This window comes from Rousettus aegyptiacus, unplaced genomic scaffold, assembly GCF_014176215.1.
Source record: "Rousettus aegyptiacus isolate mRouAeg1 unplaced genomic scaffold, mRouAeg1.p scaffold_m13_p_5, whole genome shotgun sequence".
NCBI classification, from domain to species: Eukaryota; Metazoa; Chordata; class Mammalia; order Chiroptera; family Pteropodidae; genus Rousettus; species Rousettus aegyptiacus.
In genome coordinates this window covers 103,608,225-103,616,715 of record NW_023416308.1, presented here as the reverse complement: position 1 = coordinate 103,616,715, position 8,491 = coordinate 103,608,225, and the positions used below count along the sequence as shown (strand labels likewise).

General features: G+C 33.8%; 1 pseudogene; it reads right to left on the bottom strand.

The window, feature by feature from the left end:
• Window positions 1-2,749: 2,749 nt before the first annotated feature.
• Window positions 2,750-2,868, bottom strand: LOC118603042 (annotated as a pseudogene).
• Window positions 2,869-8,491: the final 5,623 nt, after the last annotated feature.

Genomic DNA, 8,491 nt, shown 5'->3' with positions numbered 1-8,491 from the left:
AAAAGATGTTGGTAGCTTGGATTTAAGTGGTAGTAGCAGAGGTCAGATAAAGTGTACAGAATCAAAATCACAGCTGATATAACCTGCCTGGACCAAAGAAGTTTCACTTTTAAATTCCCTCTTAGAAATTGTTCACGAAGAAACATGAATGAATGAATGAATGAATGAATGAATGAAAGAAAGTAAGTAAGTAAATAATTAGCCACTTTGTTTTAAGTGCAGCAGAAATGCCCTTGGGTGCATGTGGATGTATCACTATCAGGAAATCATACTTATTTTGCTTAACACTATTATCCAAAGAATCCAGTAACTTGAACTTGCACTGAGTTTTACAATCATCTCTAAGACAGATTTTTCATTTAAAGGTTATATTGTTCAAGATTGTTTAGTATTAAAATTGATAGGAATCTTTGATTTAGAAAAAAAAAATCCTGGGTTCCTAGGACCGTGACATTTTTTTAGGTCAGTTTATTTTTCTCCCCAATCCTTTCATACAGAGATTTTGGCATTTTTAAAAGTGATCTGCTGTCTTTGGGCATCTGTTTTATCTGAAACACAAAGATGATGGGTTAGGTGATCTCTGAAATCTTTTCTATGTCACATCACTGAGAATGCTTCAAATAACACTGTGTTAATTATGACCAATAAGCTCCTTTTGACTTACTTGCAAGAGAAAGGCAGCCATTGGTTTCTATCTGGTTGTAAGTCTTTAAATTTGGCTGGAATGGTGGATCAGTGTATAAAGCCAATGTGTTTGCATGAAATAGCTCAATTCTGACACTAGTAGATTGAACAAAAAAGGAAAATCAATCCGTCACCCTGGGACATCATACTGCTCTGCTTGCTAATGTAATTCATACAGAGAGCAATAAATATATTACTCAATCAAACTATAGAATTTTCTTTCTTACTCTGAGTATCTGTTTTTTTAAAAAATTAATTAGCATATTTGTTATGAGTATGTCTAAAGTCTTTTGAGCAGGTCCATACAATTCTATCATGTTATTCATTCACACAGAAATTTTTTTAGAGACTTATTATGTGCCAGGCACTGTTCTGAGGGTAAACAAATAAATAGTACAGTCTTCACAGAGCTTGCATTTTTAAAAATATAACAACTTAAATCCAAAATAAATATACCTTTATAAGAAGAGTTAAATGTTTTATACCAACCACGAATAATTCCAAGTAATTTAGACATTCATTTGTCAAAACATCATTTAATCCTCCAGAGAATCAGTATAGTAAGTGGAAAGTGAGGCTTAAAACCAAAACTAGGATATGATCCCAAAGGCTGATTTCATTTGTATTTATTTACTTTATGATGTCAACATAAAGCATATACATATTATATCCTAATTAAAATGTTTCCTTTTTTGGTCAATATTAATTTTGTGTCCTCATAAGATACCAAAAAGAAACTTTAAAACTGTTTATTATGAGAAGAAAGATATACAATGCTGATGTGGAAACATTCATCTGAAATTTCCAAATGGAATAAATACCTTGATCTCACTATAGAGCATGTTTCTGGATCACTCTACTGCTGACTCTCTCTAAATAGCATATGTTATAGAGTAATAAGACATGATTAAATAACCAAATAAGATATAGTTAAATAATCAGTCTACACATTTCAAACCACTGGATCTAAAATGAGAAATCTTCAAGTGGTTAAGCTGGGCTTTGTACAGAATGCTGTTTATCTGGAGCTCTTTCTCTAACCTCATCTTCTGTTACTTTTATGCCTATAAACCACTTCCATTTCCAAAAGACACATGAAAGTTGTCAACATATGGACATTGCTCTTGGAGCTCCTATAAATCCCTGGTGACATATTAGTCAGGTGTCCTTAAGAGCAAGAGAAGCTGAGTCTGCTTGACTTCACTGTCACCTGCTTGTGTTGGCTGCTCATATGTGTCTCATCGTTCATGTGCTCTGAAACTATCTCAGCCTGCTTGTCACAGAAGACCTTAACTTTGAGTCCAAAAGTCTAGATTTCTCTGTGGAGACTAGATGTATGGTGACGACTATGATGGGCAGGGGCAGCTGTTGATCAGCAAGTGGTTTGTAACTAGCTCTCACTAATCTTACCTAATCCGATATTTTAGGCACTATTTTTTTTAGGTTATTAGTGTGCTGTTGAGGTGAAAGAGAAGCAATATTTTTGGGCACTGACTCTCACAAGATGAATGATGTTCTTGACTGCTTTGGAAGAAAATAATTATACGTCAGGTGACCCAGTCAGATATACTTGTAAATAGACTAATGATAGATATGCTATCATTAGGATGTACCTGCTCTACTTAGCTTTGCTTATGGAAAACTAATATGAAATCTGAATTTATGAGACATGGTTACTTGGAAAATGTGCCTTAAACAATATAATTATCTGAGGATAAAAGGGAAGTAATAAATGGTTCTTACTAGGGTATGAATGTTGAAATCCTAATGCTCAATGCAATGATGTTGATAAGCAGGGCTTTGGGGAGGCAATCAGGTCATTGCTGTGGTTAAAAGAAAACTATGAAAGAATATGGTTATACTTAATATACTTCATAAAAAGGGATCTCTTTTTCAGTGAATGATTCAAATACTAGTCATTGTTAGGGTATTAGTAGGCTTTTGTCTTTTGCTTAAAATATTGTGGAAAGATGACATTTGACAATAATGTGGCAAGTAGAAATGAAAATCAAGGTAGACTGGGAAGAAAATGGTTAAGAAACAGTTCTAATATCCACATTTGATTAGTAAACAGCATCTGGTCTTCCTAGGTGGCCTCTCATCCAAGTACTAACCAGGCCCGACCCTGCTTAGCTTCCGAGATCAGATGTGATCGGGCTTGTTCAGAGTAGCACAGCCATAGACAGGAGAGTCTTTTTCTATGAAATTATTTTAACAGATTGTATCTTCTCTGTGTAGGATTGTTTATGGTAGACACAGTCGGGATCTATCAATATATAGGGCATGTCTCCATGCAAAAGTTTGTGTAAGCAACATGAATATCTCTAACCATAGGAGTTTTATGACTAAAATGACTGCTTTCAGTGAAAGACATGATCACCTATGTTAACCTAAGACAGAATGTGTGCTAAAGCTGCTTTGGTGGTCCTGGAACTCTCCCGTTTTACCTGTGCCTCACGATTACTTTTATTCTGGGAATTATGAGTAAAGCCTGGGAAAATTCCTGATTTGTATGAATTTGATTTGATAACTTGATCCTCCTGTGATTTAACAATCAGACATTGCTTTGACCATTGAAGCCAACTTGTATATTTCTAATGCAGATTCACGTTTTACATATAAACGTGAGTCAAAAATTTGGTCAGGGGAATTTGGATACAAGGAAGTTATAAAAATCTTTTTCACTCACACATCCATATTCACGGGTGGTACAAGTAATTGTACACACACTGTGAAATATACTTTAAATCTTTTAAGAAGAAATAGTGTATTTACTTTATGTCTGATATTCCTCTTGTGTCTACACAAAAAGCAAGTTCTTAAATTTTCCTCTGTTCTGTTACTCCTATCCTTTTCTTTCTTTTTCTTTCTCCTTCCCTCTCTCTCCATCCCTCCCACCCTCCCTTCCTTCCTTCTTTACTTCCTGCCAGCCTGCCTTTTGTCTTTCTTTCCAGCAATTTTACTCTCCTTCTTAATTATGTGTAAATATGTATTGAGTCCATCCTGTATAGGATTCTGTCAGATGTTTGTAATATAATTTTTAACAAGACAAACAAAGCCCCTCTGGTCAGGAAACTTACATTCAGGCAGGAAGCAAAAGTCAATAAATATGTTTACAACCAAGTAAACAAGATTATTTCAAACAATGATAAGTATTGTACAGAAAGTAAAACAGGATGAGGTAAATTAGGAGTGACTGTAGGGGTGGGCAGAACCCTTTAGATAGGGATAAAATGTATGTTGCTATAGGGGAAACATTTTAGCTGATCCTGAATCCAATTTAAGTCAATACATAAATTAAACCCTCAAGAAAAAACCCTGGAGAGCATATTTATATATGCCTGCCCTCAACACATGCATTCATTTTACACCTAAATAGTATTATCTAGACTATTTCTCTAAGCCATTAATCTCTCTCAGCGTTACCACCATGACAACCCAAAACTTCATCAACTGACCATTTTCACCATAGGCTTCACTATCATTTTCATCTAGAAATCTTATCCGCCTCAGGTCATTCTCATGACAAGAAATGATCTTGTACACATATAACTTGTTTGTTAGACACTATTCTATGTGCATGTATATGTATATATATACATTGAGATGAATACCTGAGTGTCAATCACTCCTCAAAACTAAATATTCACCAGTTTGTTCTTCCCTTATCTTACCTTTTTGCCTATTTCCACAGGTAAATACTATTTGAAATTGTATATTTATAATTTAACTGTTTCACAAAATATATATTCGTATATGTATACACACATATTAATGTACATATTGTCAATTTGTTGACAATATATATATTATATACATATAATTTGGGCATTATAAAATGAATACCATATTACATGTAAACTCAAATTTTTTTCCAATAAAATTGTTTGTCAGATTCATTCCTCTTGATGAATATGACTAGTTAATTTTATTGCTCTATAATATTTAATTCTGTAAATACTGCATATATAATTTGTCCTTTGTCCAATATCTAGGTTACTGGAAGGTTAAATTTTTTGCTGTTAAAAACAATGTGACTATGAAAATTATTGCATATTTCTGTTTGAATACATGTATAAGAATTTATTATATATCTTAGAGTGGAATTTCTGGTTCTTTGGTATATGCAGTCATCTTCACAAAACACCGCTAATTTTTTTTCCAAAGTGATTCTATCTAGGTTGCATTCTTATTAGCTAAACGTAAGGATCAAAATGCTCCATGTTTTCTTAAATACCTGATATTGTCAGAATTCTTCATTTTTGCTTCGAGAAGGTAAATGTTTATGATTTAAATTTTAACACAATTGATTACTATTGAAATCTATCTTTTCATATTCCCACTGGTTATTTGTTTGTTTTTTGCTCTGAGATTCCTGTTCATGCCTTTTTGCTTGTTTTTCTTATCAATTCATAGGAATATTTTGAATTCTTCTAGATACTAATTCTTTATCAGTTATATGTGTCACGTATATCTTTTCCTTGTAGTTTGTCTTCATTTTTAACAGGTTTTTTTCAGAAACACAACTTCTTAATTTAAAATGGTTGCATTTTCCCTATTTGATATTGTGGTGTAACACACTATGACTTAAAAAAAAACAAAAACTTCCCTCTCCTGAGGTTATAAAGAAAATCTCTATATTACATGAATTTAAAGTTTTTGTATAAAATATAGGGGCTAATTTCATATTTTGTCTATTGCTGTATATTGAATAGTTAGTTTATCATTTTTTCATTTTGCAATGTCAACTCTACCATATTTCAAGTCATATATTTGCCAGGACTATTGTAGGGACAAATCCATTGAAGAAGAATAAAGATTTTCTTTTCTTTTTTTTTTTTTTTAAATCTGATTGAGATTAAAAAAAGTATTATAAACAGAACAATGTCCACCAAAGATGTCCACAAACCCATGCCTGGTACCTGTGAATGTTATGTTATATGACAAAGGACATTTGCAGATGTGATTAATTGAAGATCTTGAGATGGAGACATTATCGTAGATTATCTGGGTAGGCCTAATTTATTTGCAAGGCTTATTATAAGGGGGCAGGAGAGTCACAGTCAGTGATAGGAGATATCAATAGGAAGTATGCATTAGATGATGTGTTTTGAAGATGGAGGAAGGGAATGTAAGAGAAAGAATACAGGTGGCCTCTATAGACTAGAAATGGCAAGGAAATGGATTGTCCTATGAACCCTCCAGAAGGAGTGCAGCTGATTTTGGCCCCTGTAGACTTCTGCCATCTAGAATTATAAAACAATAAATCTGTGTCATCTTGAACCATTAGAGGGCCATTGGAGAATTTTGCACAGAGAAATTACATGTTGTAACTTACTTTTTTAAAAGAACACTTTAGTTGCTAAATTGAAATAGAGTGTGGGGTTAGGGTAGAAGTAGAGAAGCCCATTAAGGACTGTTGTGATAATAGAGGAGAGGTACAATGGTGCCTTGGAGTAGGCCGAAAATGCTAGAGGTGGTAAGTAGCTAGATTCTAAAGTTATTCTAATGGTAGGGCCCTCAAAATTGTAGATATATCAGAATTGATCTGTGAGAAAAATAAGGTCAAAGTCAACTCTAAGTGTTTAGATTAAGCAACTTCTAGTTGTCTAACTCAATGTACTTCATTTAAACACAGATATTCCCCCTCCTAAATATCTATCTATCTATCTATCTATCTATCTATCTATCTATCTATCATCTTATCATTTATCTATCATCTATCTAATCTATCATTTTTCTGTCTGTCATCTATCTTATCATCTATCATCTACCCAGATACCTTTTTGCTGTTTCCCTTAGCAATTAGTTTTGCTTTTAGCAATCTGGAATTTTAAAACTAATTTTACTGCCTACACACTGCCTTAGCCAAATAGCTTCTTCAAATGTATTTCTAAAAATGCTTGTATTTTAATCTGAAATAGGGCAATTCTATGTATAGGTTGAGTAAACAAGCCTCCATGGTGGCATTTGTAGGGCACTGGCATGATGAATGACCCGTCAAAATCCCTTCCCACTCATATGTGACATGGAACATTACTGGCTATTGTAATAATTCTCGTGTTTATTCTGTTTGTTTTGAGCAACACAATTCTATCAGTAGCATCTCCCCAAGTGATTCCCCCCCAGTGGGAGAAAGATGAGGTGACCGGGTGATGAGGGGTTAGAGCGGGGCCTCCTTCTAGAGAGGGACATAGCATACTCTTCCAAAATGAGGATAGAAACTACATAGTGGGTGATAAGATATTAACAATCAAGTAGGTGTTTTTGTGAATGAAGGAATGAAACTCAAATTTATAAAAAAAGGAGCTAAGTGAATGTGAGTGCCTTTAAGGGAAAAAAGACAGGCATCTTAATGGAACTCACACAATTAATTTACTAAGAATTTAGGGGATAAACTATCTATAACCACCTCCTGTATTCCAGAAGAAAGCCACATAAAGAACAAATAAATAGAAAAATAGATGAATAACATTGGAAAATAATGCAATTCTTGTACAGTGCTGCAAGTGGATATTCATAGATATGAAGCAAGAATTTTATAATTCATCTTCTTCCTTCAATCTAATGAGTCTTCTATCCCAGGGGGAGGGGAAACTATAATGCTGTCATTAAAAAAATGATTTGGAAGCCTCTATATTATGTTAGGTCAAAGACTATTAAAACAGAATATTAGACCTATGCAGGGGAACAGTTTTCTTGATTCCATTCAGTATTCTAAACTCTTCACATTTACAGGTCATTGGTGTAACAAATGACCCTGAGATTTAAAAAAAAAAAAAGAGTGAGAATAAATGAAAAAAGAAGGTAATTTAAATAAAGTTACAGTGCAAAACAAATTCTTTCCTCCAATACAAAATTCACTCTCCTATCTTATTGCAGTGTTCCAAAAAACTTTTAATTAATTATATTAGTCTAATTTCTGAAACAAACCACCCTCAAGTTTCAATACCTTAATACAATGAACATTTTTTTTTTAATCACATCATGGTCCAAAATCAATCAGCACAAGGCTCCATTCATTGAGTCACTGAGGAACCCATTTCATTAAGTCACTTATGGATCCAGGGCTCCTTCCATTGGCTCATTCAGGGAACCAGGATGCTTCCATCTTGTACATCTGCCATCTTCTGACTCTTGATCATTTGCTTCCAGCTGGCTGATGAGCATAGAGAGGAGAATCATACTAGATTTTAGAGGTCAACTTGGAAGTTCTATTGCTTGAACTTAGTCTAATGAACCCAAGTAATTATAGATAAGCTTTATTACAAGAAGAATAAAAGAAAATGGATATTGGTAGGCATAAGCATTTCCTGCTTCTCTCATATAAGAAAATGCAAAAATATATTTTAACTTTCTTTTTCCATTCAGACAAAATTTGAGGCATGAAATCTTCCAGACTCTGCCATAGACTATGAGTATACACACAAAAACAATAGTTTTTTCTTTCAAGATAATTAGAGTCTGATGAGGGAGATAAACATACAAATAGGAAAAACAATATCAGAAGATATAACTAATATGGGGCATTATAGAAATACAAATAGAATGTTCCACTCCTCACTGGAGAGCATTCAGAAAGATATTTTTTTGGCTGAGATTAACCTTGAGCAGAGTCTTCATGTGAGATAAAGTTAGCCAATGGGGATGCACGCAGAACCCTAGGATTGTATAAATCTTGCTTCTTTCCCATGGGATTGGATTGGAATGGTTAAAACACATAGGAACTACCTTGGGAGGATATGAAGCAGGAGCCAAATCAGGCATCTTTTGTGTCTTGTATGTGCGTGTGTATCTTTTTCAAGAA